The sequence below is a fragment of the Staurois parvus genome, unplaced genomic scaffold, assembly GCF_062004578.1.
Source record: "Staurois parvus isolate SC_StPar_1 unplaced genomic scaffold, SC_StPar_1.0 ptg002864l, whole genome shotgun sequence".
Classification (NCBI taxonomy): Eukaryota; Metazoa; Chordata; class Amphibia; order Anura; family Ranidae; genus Staurois; species Staurois parvus.
Window position 1 is genome coordinate 657013 of NW_028320660.1, and position 18195 is coordinate 675207.

General features: G+C 40.9%; 1 long non-coding RNA gene across 17 annotated transcripts in view; it reads left to right on the forward strand.

The window, feature by feature from the left end:
• LOC149429009 (uncharacterized) overlaps positions 1 to 17683 on the forward strand; it is a 645951-nt gene extending 628268 nt beyond the window's left edge. For all 17 annotated transcript variants that reach the window (XR_016310627.1, XR_016310628.1, XR_016310634.1 and 14 more), the window contains one exon: positions 17525 to 17683. This is a non-coding gene — a long non-coding RNA (uncharacterized LOC149429009). The remainder of the gene's footprint in view (positions 1 to 17524) is intronic.
• Positions 17684 to 18195: the final 512 nt, after the last annotated feature.

The following is an 18195-nucleotide window of genomic DNA, read 5'->3' on the forward strand; positions in this document are numbered from 1 at the left end:
TAGCAAAACTACCGTATTTTCCGGCGTATAAGACGACTGGGCGTATAAGAAGACCTCCTACTTTTCCTGTTAAAATATAGGGTTTGGGCTATACTCGCCATGGAAGACTACCCCTCTTCCAACGCACACCAAATAAAAATTAAAAAACATCAGATTTGATTTCAATATGGTCATTTTAATTCAAATGCTTATGACATGCAGATACCTAGCAGGAAAACTGTCACTTATAAACAAAGGCTGTTTGTCATCAAACATGTAAACATAAAACAGTGCAAGTGGATTAAACTTTTCCTAATTCACTCTAAAGCTGAAAGGAAGGATAAGACAATAAACCCATGGGAGCTGCCATGCTGTTTGTTTTCTAAGCAGTCAACCAAACTGGAACTGATGATGATAGGAGGAAGATAACAAACAATAGAGAGAGAGCAAGTTCCTGGCGAGTCAGCAACGCCCATCATAACTGCAAGGTTTTGCTGGTGTGACAGTTTCCCTTTAAAAGCCTTCAAAATCCTCCTGTTTGTCATCTGATATCATAAGTACATCAATGACATCTTGTGATACATTTGTAAGGCAGTCATCGTATGGATCTAATTCCGTATCAGATGGTGTGGTCTCAGCTTCGGCTTCCTCTTCATCTTGCCACAAGTAGTCATCCTCCATACCATCTAATGAATTTGATATGCCACACTTCTTGAAAGACTTGATTACTGTTTCTGCATCAATATCATTCCAGGCTTTTATGACAAACTTGCACAAAACATCCAGCTGTGGAGCCCGCATGTTTCCTCCTTTTGTGAATGACTTTCCGCCGCTAACCATCCACTCATTCCACTGTTCTCAAATGCGATCTTTAAATGGCTTGTTTAGGCACACATCCAGTGGCTGTACCAACGATGTCAATCCTGCAGGAATAACTGCCGCATCTGTGTTTATTCTTGCAAGCCTTTGCTTGGTGCTGGGAGTTAAATGAGCCCTGAACATATCCCACACCAGTAGACTACGTTTTTGAATAAGTCCACCTGGTCGCCTGCTCCATACATTATCAAGCCATAGCTTTACCCCTTCTTCATCCATCCAGCCTTTTTCATTCACGTGTACAAAACAACCAACAGGGAACTTGAGTTTCGGCATTGTTTTTCTTTTAAAAATAATCGTTGGTCTCAGTTTGGCACCATCAGCTGTGCATGCTAGTACCACTGTAAAACTGGACTTCTCATGTCCTGTTGTTTTTAATTAAAATTGTTTTTTCACCTTTTGGATGGACAGCTTTATTTCCAACCATATCAAAATTCATTGGAGTTTCATCCATATTTCCGATACTACTTAACGCATAGCCATATTTATTGCGCTGTTGTATTACGTATCGATGGAAACTATTTACTTTGGCATCAAGATCTGCAGGTAATTCTTGTGCAATTTTCATCTTTTGCCTAAGTGTCATATTATGCCTTTCCAAGAATCTAGTACACCAGGATACAGTGGCCTTAAATCTGTTGCTGTGATCTGGGTTAGATTTGGCCCACTGAAGTGCAAACAAACGTATTTTATTTCGGGTCACTATATAACCGTTTTGGCGATGCTTATTCACCATGTCTGCTACATGTTTTTCGAGTTCTGGCCAATGTGGGGTGCCTCTTCTTAATGCACACTTACCCCTTGGCATACACTTTAATGCTTTTCCATTTGCTTTCCAGTCCCGAACCATCTTTTCTGTTACTCCATATTGTCTTGCAGCAGCACAGTTATTCTGTTCCATGGCAAAGTTTACAACTTTAAGTTTGAAACTGGCTTCATATTTCGTTCTTCTTGCTGGTGGAGCCATGATAGGGTCTTGACTGTTATCCATTTGTATACTGTACTGTATGTACTGGTGCTGTACTGTATGAACCGGTACAGATACTGGTGCTGTACTGTATGAACCGGTACAGATACTGGTGCTGTACTGTATGAACCGGTACAGATACTGGTGCTGTACTGTATGAACCGGTACAGATACTGGTGCTGTACTGTATGAACCGGTACAGATACTGGTGCTGTACTGTATGAACCGGTACAGATACTGGTGCTGTACTGTATGAACCGGTACAGATACTGGTGCTGTACTGTATGAACTGGTACAGATACTGGTGCTGTACTGTATGAACCGGTACAGATACTGGTGCTGTACTGTATGAACCGGTACAGATACTGGTGCTGTACTGTATTCACCACCACATGTATCTGCTCACCAGATAGACTCTGTTTTTTCACCACATATAAGATGCACACCAAACTTCATTAGAGATGCGCTGTTCCAACATTCGAATTGGTTGAAGTGCAGATGCTCCTGCTTCCCCCTGCCTTCCCTCAGAATCGCCAATCCAACCCAGTATACAACAACCAACAAATCACGGCAAGCGATGTATTTTTTGTGCACACTGCATACAAAGCCTGCTTGGATTGGGTGGGTCAGCTCTCCCTGCCTGCCCAGCCCTCCCTGTCTCCAAGATGATCCGAGCGGTACCGTAGTTTGCACAGAACTGCCACAGTGAAGACATTATTATTATGATTATAATGCTTAGCTAATTACCGTATTTCATTAAGATATTGCCATGAAGGGGTCAATTCAACAAGGTTGGATGCAGCAGTTGAGTGCTCGATTGATTGTGACTGAAACTGTGACATGCGCAGAAGCGTCAGGGATACACATCTTCCTGGGCATACTCATCTTGCTGCTAGCCGATGTGTATCCCTTTTCTGCATGTCACAGTTTCAGTCCAGCTCAATCGAGCACTCAACTGCTGCATCCGACCTTGTTGAAGTTTCATGCAGTTCTGCTATGAATGGTGATCGGCGATCGTCTACTGGTGCCGAAGACATGCGCAGAAGCGTCAGCTCGGAAGTACCGGTATGGATTCAACACAACACCCGGCATATAAGACGACCCCCAACTTTGTAGAAGATTTCCATGGGGTAAAAAGTCGTCTTATATGCCGGAAAATACGGTATGTTCTTTGTTGCATTCATTCGAATCCATTTTGATGGCCATTTACCACAACTCCAATGTGATTTCCATATTTCCGCAAAACCAAATGAGCCAGCTGAATCAGTGAACAATTCAAAATCCGTTGCAAAGATAAATTCATCCTGAAAAAACGAACAACCTTTATATTCCTCAAAAAATTTTAACCACACTACTAAATCCTCCTTTAATTCACAGGTTAATCTTACATGTGAGAAAGGAGATTTAAACCCGAAATCGCTAAATAAAGCGTACACGAAAATATTTTTCCCACTGGCATTATTCTGGATGCAAATGCCAGTAGGCCTAATAATGACTGTAATTCTATTAATAATACTTTTTTTTACCCTCTTATTGTTGTCAATTTTTTCCTCTTGGCAGTCGAAATTCAAATTTTTCTGTGTCTATCAGTATTCCTAAAAATTCCAATTTTGTGGTTGGATAAATCGTTTTCATTTGCTAATGGTATACCGAAATGCTGCGTTACCTTACTGAACATTTGCAGCATGTCTACACATATTGTTGAAAATGCTGGGCCTATAAACAAAAAATCATCCAGATAATGAGTTCTCCCATTCTGGCCTGATTCTTTTTCAATAGCCCATTGTAAGAATTTTGAAAATGTTTCGAAATACGCACAAGACAGTGAACAACCCATTGGTAAACATCTATCGTAGTAAAGTTGACCTTCATAATGGATACCCAATGAGTTAAATGCTTCTGGGTTAATAGGTAATAGCCTAAATGCTGCCTTTATATCTGCCTTGGCTAGTAATGCTCCTTTTCCAAACTTTCTTATTTTATGAATGGCTCCTTCAAACGTGCAACATGATACTGATGCTGATCCTTCATCTATTTTGTCGTTTAAAGAAAAGCCTTTTGGGAATGATAGGTGGTGAATAAGCCGATACGTATTCGGTTCTTATTTAGGAATATTACCCAGTGGCGATATCCTAAAATTATGAAAAGGTGGTTCCTTAACCCCTTTGCGCCGGCGCCTCCCGGCCCTTTTAAGAGTTTCAGAAGCCGGGAGGCGGGGTTCAGGGTCATGTGACCGCTGTGATGCGGCGGTCACATGATCGGGAAAGGTCCCAATCGAAAGAGGAGATCGGGACCTTTCCGTGAGTATCGGACATGTGTGCTGGGAGCACGGCAGGGTGTGCGCTCTCGTCACATATGTCCTTTTTTAATAGAATGCAAATGTGCGACCGCTCGGCGTCTAGGCCCAGACGCCGGGAGGCCGCACATTTGCGTTCGGCCAGTGTGAAGAGGTTAAAAGGACCAGCCAGGCGTCCTTCTTTTATTTCTGTTTCTAATTTTTTTCTAACAATGTGAAATTGATCTACCGACTTTAAATTATCAACAATATTACATCCATAACCTGAAAATATTGGTAACAAAAACCATTCAAAAAACCATCCGTTTAAAAACTTAACTGTCTCCTTGTTTGGATATATTTCCAACTTTGACGCATGTTTTCCAAATTCACTGGTGTGCTGCCTTTTGATACATTCTCTCTTTTGTCCTTGAAAAGCCATATTTCTTTTGAAACCTTTAAGAAATGAATGTGGGCCTGAACAATGCGAACATTCGTGTTTTGTACCTACATGACCCTGCCCACTTACATTGACTTTCATTGAATGCGTAACCATATCCCTTTTATATAAGGGAATACTGTGATGGAAGATTGTGGTTTTTGAAATGTCTGTTTTTGAGGTAATATTAAGTTTAGCCACAAGCCTACATTCTTCATACCCCATTTTAGTGATGGATATATAGATAGTTTTTGCCGGAAAGATTTGTCGTAATGATACCATCCTAATCCTCCAAAATTTTTATAGGCCTCTAAAACTTGTTCCAAATGTTGGAATAAACCACTGCAATGCTCTGGGTGTTTTTCCCCTAGCACGCTAGAATATATTGCAAAAGCTTGCAGCCAATTATGAAATTATCTCGCTATTGGTCTACGCCTGTCTTCATCGTCGGGTTTTCTATCAGTTTTGCCTGTGAAATCTTTTGCTGAGGGTAACAATGACAGAATAACCATAAATTCTCCTTTCCATATTTTTTCTTTTAATTGCGTTGATAAATGATATCCTAGCGGGGATATTTCACATAGCAAAACTTCTTTTAAACATGTTTCTGGTATTGGCGAATTAATATTCATTCCCGTATTATTTTTTTCTATACTCATGCTACCTAAATTACTGGACAATTTATCATTAATATTAACATTACTATCCTTATTAACCCACACATTAGCATGACTACTATTTTTAACAAATTATCACTATTAACATTTTTGTTTAAATTATTAGTAAGTGTTGTAATGAAATCTAATATTTTTTAATAAGCTGTTAATCTCATCATTTCCACAAGATGTCGCTGTTTCGATTTCTGGATCCCTGTGCTGACCTCTGTTGCCACCACTGGATAAAGTCGGTATTGCATGCACAGGCTCGGTTCTCTTCGGGCTTTCCTGACTCAGCTCCAGTTGAGGTTGTTGCCTAGCAACCACTTCGGAGGCCGCAGCCTCACTTTCAGCTCCGAGGGATGCTCGACTTCCATGAATACTTACTCTTCCTGGCAGCGAAGGAACCTGTCTCTTCCTCCTCTCATGCTGGCTTGCTCTTCCGACCACCGTTTCTTCCGATGCCCAGCCGGACTCCTCTTGCCCTGCTGATGATGCTGGTCAACCACTGGAACCGTGCCGAGACTCGCTCTTCTGTGACAGGCTCTATTCGGCCGCTCTTCCTCTGACAGCGCTTCGGTGAGTTCTCCAACCCCTGTTCTGTGTCTTCCCGCTCCTTCCCCTCTTCCCCTTCGGCTGCCATATCAAGGCAGCGCCACAGCCATTCTTCTCCTCCGCTGCTCCTGGCTTGCTCCAAAACTTGCCTCATGAGGGTCTTCATGGTCAGAATTAGCACAAACCGGCTCCTTAATATTATAGCTCCTTGCAACCTGTTGGCCAACTCTGACCAACTGTGAGAATTCTGTTACGAAGTGCCCTGTATATAATGAGCCCCAAACAATTCCAGAATGTTCCAGGTCACGTGATTTTTCCCGCTTTTTCTAAGGTCACGTGGTTATTCTCTTCTTGCTTTTTTCCCTGTCAGATTTCTTAAAGGGGCCCTAACCTAATTCCTACCTATTCCTGAGGAGAAGTTTTTTTTTTTTTTCTTTTTAATTAAATTAGGGATGGCGTCCGCATGCCCATGCTTTCAGGCTCATATGTTAGAGCCCTCGTTTTTTTTATTCCTGTTGTATCACAAATGTGGAAGTGCTAATGTGATAAAACACATCCTTCGGCATGGTGATCTGTTGTTTGGTTTGCCTGCTTGTGTCTGTGTCAGATCTAATTACTGTGTAGGTCTCCTTTGCACAGCACCAGACTGAGATACCCAGGGACTGTGGGATATATATAGTTTCTTCACAGGATGGTTCAGTTTTCAGGTTACAGACAGAGGCCATGCACTATTTGGTGCAGTGCCAGGCTGCATGCCTCATGTTTGAACACAACAGAAAATTCTGACACAAAAATGTCAAGATTTAGAGCTGATTCACACGTGTAGAGCGGATTGAAGCTCAGGTTTCACTGCTAATTGACACAGTAGTTGTTCAGCGGTTCATGTCAGGTTTACATCAGGTTCAGGACAGGATTAGCTCAGGATCTTATCCTATTCGCCCATCTGTGCCTTAGAAATGGTTCCCCAGAAGGTAATAGCCTGTAATCTGCACCTGCAGGCACTGCTCAGAAATCGGAACGGACTTTTCCACACCGCACTGAATCCGCATTGGACATATGTGAACAGGCACAATAGGAAGCAATGTTTTTTCACATGTCATGCGGATTGGATGCGGTTCAAACCACATGCAATCCATATATACAGTTGTGTTCAAAATAATAGCAGTGTGTTGAAAAAAGTGAATAAAGCTCAAAATCCTTCTAATAGCTTTTATTTCCATACACACAAATGCATTGGGAACACTACTCATTCTATTCCAAATCAAAACATGAAGAAAAATATCAAATTTGTGTTGTTCCTCTAAAAAAAATTGAAGAAAAGTGAATATTAGACTGTTCAAAAAAATAGCAGTGTTTGTGTTCTTCTTTACAAACTCAAACATTCACTATATAAAATGAAAAATGTTTGACGATTTTGCTTTCCTTTGAATCACTTAATGAATATTTAGTTGTATAAGCACTGTTTCTGAGAACTGCTGTACATCTGTGTTGCATGGAGTCAACCAACTTCTGGCACCTGTGAACAGGTATTCCAGCCCAGGATGATTGGACTACATTCCACAGTTCTTCTCTATTTCTTGGTTTTGCCTCAGAAACTGCATTTTTAATGTCACCCCACAAGTTTTCTATTGGATTAAGATCCGGGGATTGGGCTGACCACTCCATAACGTCACTCTTGTTGGTCTGGAACCAAGATGTTGCACGTATACTGGTGTGTTTGGGGTCGTTGTCTTGTTGGAACACCCATTTCAAGGGCATTTCCTCTTCAGCATAAGGCAGCATGACCTCTTCAAGTATTCTGATGTATTCAAACTGATCCATGATCCCTGGTATGCGATAAATAGGCCCAACACCGTAGTATGAGAAACATCCCCATATCATGATGCTTGCACCACCATGCTTCACTCTCTTCACAGTGTACTGTGGCTTGAATTCAGTGTTTGAGGGTCGTCTGACAAACTGTCTCCGGCCACTAGACCCAAAAAGAACAATCTTACTTTCATCAGTCCACAAAATGTTGCGCCATTTCTCTTTAGGCCAGTCAATGTGCTCTTTGGCAAATTGTAGCCTCTTCAGCGCGTCTTTTTTTTCAACAGTGGGACTTTGCGGGGGCTTCTTGCAGATAGCTTGGCTTCACATAGGCGTCTTCTAATTGTAACAGTACTCACAGGTAACTTTAGACCTTCTTTGATCTTCCTGGAGCTGATTGTTGGCTGAGTCCTTGCCATTTTGACTATTCTATCCATTTGAATGGTAGTTTTTTGCTTTCTTCCACGACTTTCAGGTTTTGGTTGCCATTTTAAAGCATTTGCGATCATTTTAGCTGAGCAGCCTATCATTTTCTGCACTTCTTTATATGTTTTCCCCTCTCCGATCAACTTTTTAATCAAGGAAAATGTCTGGAACGACCCATTTTCCTCAGAATTTCAGAGAGAAATGCACTGTAACCAGCATGTACATTTGCTGCCTTCCTTCCTTAAATAAGGGCAATAACTGCCACCTGTTTTTCAAAGAATGAATGACCTCACTAATAGAACTCCACACTGCTATTATTTTGAAAATGCCCCTTTCAATTAGTGATTCAGTTACACAGAATCAGCAGCATGCATGTCATGACTGTTGGGTCTGTTGGATTTCTATTACTCTACTACACCTGCTAGTAAATTATTTGCCATGTAGAAATATCATTTCTACCAAAAACAGTGATTGATCAGGTTAGTGATGTCTGACTGCTATTATTTTGAACACAACTGTATGTGAACCGGCACTAACTCTACTATAGTGTGCGCATATGTGGCAACAAATGACACCATGAAGCTACACAATCAATGCACATCTGATCCAGGTAAAATACAAAAGATGCAAGTGGGAAGGTTTATAATGAAAAAGTCACATTCACTTAATTAGAAAAATTCTATTATTTCCTTTTGTTTATATTATCAGTGTATTCTAAAACATTTTACATACAGTGCCTTGAAAAAGTCTTCATTCCCCTTGAAATTTTCCACATTTGTGTCATTTTACAGCCAAAAACTTAAATGTATTTTATTGGGATTTTATGTGAAAAATACATTTCGTTTTTGGTCATGATGAAAATTATGTGGAAAATTTCAAGGGGTAAAAATACTTTTTCAAGGCACCGCAGATCAGTGGCTTGCCACCTAGTTAACCGCTGTTCCAGCTGAGCTTACAACCACGTTTGTAGTTACATGCACTCATACAACCACACTGGGGTTTAACCAACCTAATTGCACCTTTCATTGTAGGGTAAAATGAGAATTCTAAGTGGTGTATTTAAAAAAAAAAAAAAAAAAAAAGGAATAACCACTTCCCAGCCACCCTATAGCAGTTTTACTACTCCAAGGTGGCCACTCTGCACAAAATTCCATTTTTTTTTTTGCATTTGTGGGTAGGGGGCAAGAAAGTAAGGAATGCATTGAAGGTAAACCAAAATGAAAACATGCACCAGTTCAGCTTTCAGAAAGAACATTGCCTGGAGTTACATTCCAGTTTGGCAACACTTTCATAGAACACAAATTAGTATATGAGGTACAGGTAGCCAAAGGAAATCCTTAGAACTGGATATATTCCATTACAAGGAATAGTGCAATCATCATCATTGTGTTGAAAAGGAACATGAATAAAATAAACCATCGTCTGGCTAAGAGTTTTGACAACTGATTTTACATGACAATTTGGCCTACACCAGAAAAAGCAAAAGCTGATGTTTAACAGTAGCCAATGACTAGACGTTTGAGAACAGTGGGAGCACAGGCTAAACAGAAAAAAAAAAGGATTATGTATAAATAGGCTACTGTATATGGATACCTTAGGTATAAAAATATCTGTGCCTAGAACATCACAGCCCATAAAGCAAAAAAGTGCCTGCACTATTCAATATGGATCATACAATTCCATGCTTAAAAACAGTCAACAAATAGTGATCCTGGAAGATACTAGAACAATCACTGTAAACTACATTAAACAATACATTTTATAATATGTATCTAAATATGCAGTTATTGCGACTCTGCTAGAACAGTCCTCTTCTATTCTAAGTTACCTCCAAGAGAAATTTTCATTAACACTGTAGTCACCACAGATGGCATCACAGAGTAAAATACAGTCCTGGCAGAGTGTAGGCATACAGCTCCTAATGTGTACAAAAGCATTTTGCGCAGTTTTGCAGCCATTGTGTCTTTATTGATGACAGGAAGGCAATGTGGTGCCTCTTCCACTAGCGCCACCAGCTCTGAAGGCTCTTCTGACTTTACTTTCCATAGAACTTCTTGTTTAGAAGGAAGATGAGAAGGTTTACATTGACCTTTGCTCGGTCAATCATCTTCATAACCGCAACACCCTCATACTGCAGCTGGAGAAGGTCCTGAAAGTGCAAATGGGGAAAATCAGGAAGGTGAACACTTGGTATAAAAGCCTGCATTCAATCTGCAAAGTTGATTGGAGAACACATAATACATGTCTTGTTTTCATACAAATTTAGGATACACACGCAGACCTTTACATGGATGATCTGGACACATACTGGCACATTCATTGAGCTATGTTACAGGGTATCATTGTCAGTAACAAAACTAGCAATAGTTGAGCCCACTGGTAGAATGGTGTGGAAATCTCTGCAAACTATATATATATAAAAAAAAAAAACCTTCAGTTCTACATTTCTGTTCTCTTCTCTTGTTAATATGATCTTTTTGCAAACTGCTAAAATCTATTTCTTGGAATTGATTGATGAACACAGAAATTCAGATGCTGTCAGGTTCTACTATTATCCGCAGGAAGATTAAACATTGGAAAACCAACAAATTGTAAACCAACCTCATGATAACCCTTCATCTACAAAAGCATGCCTCAGATGGTAGCAAGCAGTACCTGAACATTAACACAGAATGGTAGGACCTGTGTCCCTCAATTGGCTGCTAGATACTCTGCATTCCTACTTCTTTTCTTGCCCATTGAGAGACACACAATTTAGATGCTGCTGGGACACCCAAATGTGGTGTGCTACAGAGGAACAACCTCTAACAAGCCCAACAGGACTGGGGAAGAGATGCTTGAAGGACCAACATCTGACACTTGATTAGGCTAAGCCTCTTACCCGATAGAGTAACCTGCCAGACAACCAAGGAAGGACACAGAATCAGCCTGATGCTCAAGACCAGGGGTCTCCAAACTTTTTAAGCAAAGGGCCAGGTTGCTGTCCTTCCGCCTTTAGGGGTGCTGGACTGTGGCCAGTGGGAGTAGAAAATGCCCTGGCAACAGTGCCCTATCATTGGCTTTAACCACATGCCGCCCAGCCACTGTAGAAATACGTTGGCAGGGCGGCATGGCTGGGCAAAACCACGTTTTAAAACGTGTTTGCAAAACAGGTAGGGGGCGCGCCACCGCCCTACCTGTCCCGCCGATCACGGCCACGGGTGTCAGTTACCGGCTGTGTCCCGCCGATTAGCGGCAATCACTGACAGAGAGCAGGGCTGCAGTAACTCTGCTTTCTGTCAGTTCCCTGTCAGCTCCTGACATGCTGAGCTGGAAAGAAGAGTTTATCTCTCCCGATCAGCTGTCCCCTGTGCAGTACACACCCCTGCCCCCTAGTAAAACACTCCCCTCACACAGTTAACCCTTTCAGTAAATAAAGTTAACCCCTTCCTCCCCAGTGCCATTAGTACAGCGTCATTTTTTTTTTTTTTTTTTTTGCACTGATCACTGTTTTGGTGTCACTGGGGATGTCCGTGACCCCAAGTCAGTTCCCCCCCGTGTCAGAATGTCCGCCGCAGTCCCGCCATAAGTCACTGATTGCCGCCATAAGTCGCTGATCGCCGTTATTAGTATAAAAAAAAATTAAATATCCCGGTATCTTTACCGCCATTTGTAAACGCTATAACTTTCACGTAAACCAATTAATTTACACGTATTGGGGTTTTTTGGGTTTTTTTTTAGCAAAGACATGTCGCAGAATACATTTTGGCCGAAATTTGATTTTGAAATTTTTTTTACTGGATATGTTTTATAGCAAGAAGTCCAGAATATTGTTTTTTTTCTCAAAATTGTCAGCTTTTTTTTTTTTTATAGCGCAAAAAATAAAAACCCGCACAGGCGATCAAATACCACCGAAAGAAAGCTCTATTTGTGTGAAAAAAAGGACATAAATTTCATTTATGTATCGATTGCATGACCGCACAATTGTCCGTTAAACTAGCGCAGCGCTGTATAGCAAAAAAATGGCGTAAATTGCAGTATCTATACCATAGTTTGTAGACGCTATAACTTTCACACAAAGCAATCAATATACACTCATTGGGATTTTTTTTTACCAAAAACATGTAGAAGAATACATTTTGGCTTAAATTTATAACTAACTTTGAGTTTACTATATATTTTTTATAGCTGAAAGTAAAAAATATAGTTTTTCTTCAAAATTGTTGGTCTTTTTTTGTTTATAGCGTGAAAGATAAAAAGCGCACAGGTGATTAAAAATACCACCGAAAGAAAGCTCTATTTGTGTGAAAAATAGGACGTAAATTTTGTTTGGGTGCAGCATTGCATGACCGCGCAATTATCAGTTGAATTAGTGCAGCGCCGAGTAGCAAAAAGAGGCCTGGTCATTAAGTGGGGTAAATCCTCTGGAGGACAAGTGGTTAATAGGAGGAATAGTGCAACATTGTTGATAACAAAAAGAACAGTGCCCCATTGATGGTGTCAGTAGGGGGAATGGTGCTCCATCATTGGTTTCAGTTGGTGGAATAGTGCCCCAAGGGCCAGATAAAGGCAAGCAAAGGGCCACAGTTTGGAGATCACTGCCAGAGAGTTGCACCAAACAGAAAGGAATGCTAAACATGGATCTAAAAGCTGATCAACCACTACCCACTAAAACAGATGGAACAACTATAGTAACAAAAGAAAATAAAAACACAACTGGATGTGATCAACAGAAAATGGGGACAAACCCTGGAAGGAAAAAGTCCCAAGAAGTAATTAGGACAAACCAGGTCCAGGTGAGAAAGACTAGCCAATCTTCATGGGAAGGACTAAGCTGTCTAGAATCAAAACGACACAAAGTCAAGCATTAAAGAAGAGGTCTGGCTATACAACCAAACTGGCTATGTGACACTTACCAGGGAAAACTTGAGCAGCAAAAACAAACAGCCATCGGGTGTGAAAAAGAGTGAGACCAGAGAATCAAAGGGATAGATTCCACAAAGTCAATGTGACTCAAGGGTTTGACTGAAGAGAAGGCACCCCCCACAAGGGTAGGCAGGAAATGGAATCGAAAGCATAGCCCCATATACTGGTGAGAAGGGGACCACTGGCGCTCATACATGCTCCCTGGCATGCACAGGTGCTGTTGTTACATTTCAGAGGATCCTGTTGAGAAACTGCCTTGTCTATCCCTGACCTCAAGCGCTGGATCTATGAAAGCTCCCAAGGAAACAATGGTATGCCTCCTTGAATGTTGTATGGCTAGCAAAAATCAGGGAAATCAATGAAATGGAAGACTTGGTTGCAACAGAGAGCACAAGAGATACATGTTTGAAAAAAATGTCTGCTCTGATTATTCAGCCCTACTAAACTTGGATCTAAACCCTGTAATGTTAGCAGAACACAACTTGTCTTATGGGACCCGAAAGTAAGAGCACGGCATCTATCCTTTCCCACGCTATTGTATCCTTTCCCACGCTGTTCAGGTGAGTTTACCCCCACCCATTTTTAAAAATGTTAATGAGTGCAGAGAGCCACGTGTAACATGGCACATATGGTATCGGATTTCCTCTCTTCAGTCTGTACAGCTCTGCTGAGCAAGCTGGCTGGCGAGTTGATTTTTGAACCATTTTTCCTTTATTACGGATATGCGTTGCCCGGTTCACTTAGTCCTTGCTTCATAAGCCAGTTATAGACCGGGGCAGGTGCCATGTTTTATTTTTCTGCTGAGCCGGGGGATTAAATAAGCTCATAATTTTATTTGCTGTGTTTTACAAAGTCTACTATTTGTATTATGGACATTATAATTATGATGTTGTACACGGAAATCCCTGTATACTTTTCTTTTTACCATTGTTGTGTATGATCTCTGTACTCTGTTTTATTGTTAAATAAAGATATGGAGGAGAAAAAAAAAAAAAAAAAAAGGAAAGCCCCCGATCCTTCAGATCTAGAGAAGTATCAGACATCATGGAGCAAGGGACAGATATCTTTGTAGTACAGCTAAAAGCAATACATTGAGGGCAGAACAAAACAAAGCATCTGAAGAACCTTTCTTAAGAAGCTGATGATCAGTCAAAGGAAGGGGACCTATCTGCAGGTGCACAGGTCTCACAAAGTCATCAGGATATACTCTGTTCTTTTCAGAGGATACCTGCTGCAGTGAAAGAACCAGACTATTTTCCTTCACGCAGAAAGGACTCCCTACTCCTTCTTGTTGAAGACGTGGCAGCAGATGATGCCCAAACTGTTTTGAAGGGCAAGACAGTTGCCCCAGGAATAGTGGCTCTCCAGTGAGCAAAACCATATAGGGGAAGGGGGTGCCACAGGAAAAAAGGATTAGCCTGTGAGTAGAAAGAGGCATTCTCTGAACCTGAATTCCTGAGACACAAACTACCCAAGGACCCCTGGGGTTCACAATCAACCCCCCCCCCCCCCAAAGTGCGTGCTGCATCTTCATACTGAAACTTTTTAAATAGAGTTTGTGGACTGCCTAAGTGGGCCTGGGGGCAGAAGTAGATGAAAGAAGCATAGGCTTCAGCCGATATTTCCCTACACCTGAGAAAGCATTGGAAGCCTTCGGCTCTCACTGCTGTCATGCAGGCACTTGGCAGGAGAGAGGGACCAGGAGCGTCGGCGGGGGACCTGAGAAGAGGATGGTTGGGGCTACTCTGTGCAAAGGCATTGCACAGAGCAGGTAAGTATAACAAGTTTTTTGATTTAAAAATAAAATAGAGAAACTTATCTTTAAAATCACTTTAAGAAAATAATATATATTTTCACACTACCCCTACACAAACACTTCAATGGTCATTCTTGTGAGGAGAAAAAAAAACACTTTCAAAGATTCACATCTTTGCTTTGCGGTAAAACACATTTTAAATTTGAAATGCACATTCCCAATGCATAAAAGACCTACATTTTAGGTGCTACAGTGCACAAATGTTATTAGGGTCCTGTGGTGTGCTGCAAATTAAAAAAAAAAAAACCGTTGCATGTGCATTACAAAGGTCTGCTATGGTGCTTTGGCAGCCCATATCAAATGAATGATCTTTCTTACCTCTACACACATACAGGCATGCAGTAATGAATAGTAAAGGCATGAAAAGTGTCCCTTCCCCTTTCTATAAATCATAATTTATCTTTATAAAAGTTATATAGTAGTATTGCGACTTAATTTAAAAAAGAAAAAAAAGCAATTAAGTCTGGTTTAATTTTTCAGTAAGCACATGAATCGTAACTTCAGAGTTATAATAACCTAGACATCTCTCTGCTATATTGGAAATGTGCAGTCTTTCATTTTTTGGCAGACCATGAGCAAATAGTACAGATAATGGGTTAACAAAACTCCAATGAGATTACCTGATAATGCAACATATATGTTTCCATTTGAACACCCATGAACTTGGCTTTCACTTCAAAATCACCAACTTCTTCCATAGGAGATATTTCAAAGATCACATTTTTAAATCTGCATAGACAACAGATGACAAGTGTGAGGGGTGTGTCAGACAGACAGTGTTGCAACACATATATACAGCATGAGATAAAAAAAAAGAAATTCATCTTCAACACTGAAACCAGCAATGAAATTCTGCACCTTCTTTAGAAAATCGGAAATTTTGTGCATTTTGTAATCCAATGGTGCCACCAGTGATTTTGAAATTTGACCAACCAAGCCTTCAATTTCACCTCAAGTTGCTAAAGAAAAGAATTTTCGTGGCTGGGAATCTTCTTTTCTTTCCAGGCCACAGCTCATGCTTACTTCTTTTTCGATTAAGTTTCTCGCATGATTCTTCCATCAATGATTAGAAACTAATGGTGCGAAATTCGAATGAAAATTCTTCGTTCCAATTTTCGAAAGAAAATTCTTACAGAATTCGACCTGTGTGTGGCTTGCATTACACAAAATCTGGAATTTCTGCTTCCCTGTCTTGTTATCTCAGGAGAGTAAACTTAATTTTTAATGTAAAAGGTGAAATGTATACTAACTTATGCTTACTAGGAAACATTTTGTTGATCTGGTGAAATACAAGAAGGAAGGTGAGCAAAAGACAGGCTTGAGAAGTGATGCAATCCCAGCACCCAGAGGGGAAGCAGCTGTGGGTTAAAGGGGAAGGGAATTGTTCAAGGGAAGGGAGGTACACAGGGCAATCCTCTCATAACACAAATGGCTGAATTCCAGTGGGTAGATACACAAGACAACACTAGCAGAATGGGCTAGGTGTGTAAACAAGAGAGAAACAGGATCCTAGTTAACAGAGTAATGAAGTGTAATTTTAGTGTGGAAGAAGGGGCTTCCGTCTAGACACTCTGCCATAAAGCCCAGATCAGTGGAAGGCTGCAGTAATGGGATCTCTGGAGAGCAATCAGAGTGACCATCAGGTTCTTGGTCACCTCTCTTACAGAAGTCCTTCTTCCCCGATTGCTCAGTTTGGCCGGGCAACCAGATCATTGAAGAGTCCTGGCTGTGCCAAACTTCTTTCAATTCAGAATTATGGAGGCCTCTGTGCTCTTGGCAACCTTCAGCGCAGCAGAAATGATTTATCGCCTTCCCCAGATCTGTGCCTTGCAATAATCCTATCCCGGAGCTCTACAGACCGTTTCTTTGAATCATGGCTTTTTTTTCTGATACAGTATGCATTGTAAACTGTGAGGCCTTTTACCCCCGGTTCACATATATGCAGCCGTGCGGGCTTCGTTTTGCGCGGGCACAAGAGCCAATTCATTTGAATGGACTCCTGTGACATGCAGGGAAGTCCCTGCACTTCTTCTGAATACACAGCCCGCATGGGAGCCTCGGTTCGCATTACGGCTGCGTCTTCCAGTGCGGGCAGCGTGCCATTAGAACTAATGGCACCAGCCCCCGGGTCCGCATTCCTCAGTGCGGGTGGTACAGCTGCACGGATTTTCGTGCGGATCCGCAGCCGCACCACCCGCCTTATGCAGGCCATAGACGGGTCGAAAACCGGCCATTTTTAAAAAAACTAAAAATCGGTCGTTTAATAGGCCGCCGTTACCACCAATGGTAAAAAATAAAAAAATCGGCCGATTTTCGTCCCGTCTACGGCCGGCATTTAATTACTTCTGTTCCTTGCAGAGAGCACAGCTATTATATTTGACATGAAAACATATTGCGGTTGCAACAATGTATCCATTTCGGATACAGCTGTTTTTTATTCGGATACAAATAGATACATTGTTGCAACCGCAATACTTTTCATATAAAATATAATAGCGGACTGGAATTCTTCTTTTTCTTATTTTTTCTTCTTCTTGCAGGTCACGGCTCATGTGCAGATTTTTTATTGGTAAAACAATCGGCCGATTTGCCCATCATTGCCGGGAAAATCGGCTGATTTTTTCCTAACTTTACCGATAAAAAAAAGTGCCAAAACCCCGAAAAATGGCCGACCAATTAACCCACTAACGGTGTGAAAATCGGCTGATTTTTTTTCTTTTTTCGGCTGAAAAATCGGCCGATTTTCGACCCGTCTATGGCCTGCATTATAGAGAGGTGTGTGCCTTTCCAAATCACATCTAATCAATTCATCTTACCACAGGTGGACTCCAATCAAGGTGTAGAAACATCTCAGCAATGATCAAGAGAAATGGGAGGCACCTGAGCTAAATTTCAAGTGTTGCTGCAAAGGGTCTGAATACTTATGCCAATGTGATATTTCAGTTTTTTATTTTTAATAAATTCACAGACATTTCTAAAATCCTGTTTTCATTTTGTTATTATGGGGTACTGAGTGTAGATCAATGAAAAAAATTATTTAAACTGTAGTATCAGGTTGCAACATGACAAAATTGAGAAAAGTAAATGAGAGTCTGAATACTTTCTAATCACACCACTGCAATTTAAAATCGTGCGATTTGTGTGTAATTTCAGGTCTGATTTCTGAAGACTTTATTGCTACTTGTAAAGATTTTCAGCAATTTCTTGCAATTTGCAGTGTGATTTCCATTATATTCTATGTATGTGAAATTGCAACAAAACTGAAGAAAAGGTAATGCAAGAACTACTTTAGAAATCACGCTGTAGCAAATCGCACATGTTAAGACACTGAAATTCACATTCATTAGATGCGATTTCAATTCACAAATTGCACCTGAAATCGCACCGGTTTGACCGGGCATAAGGAAATGGAACTACTCAGTAATTGCCCAATAGTACAAAATCAAACTGCTAACAGTCTTATGTATGATACTTATTTTCACTTATACCTCC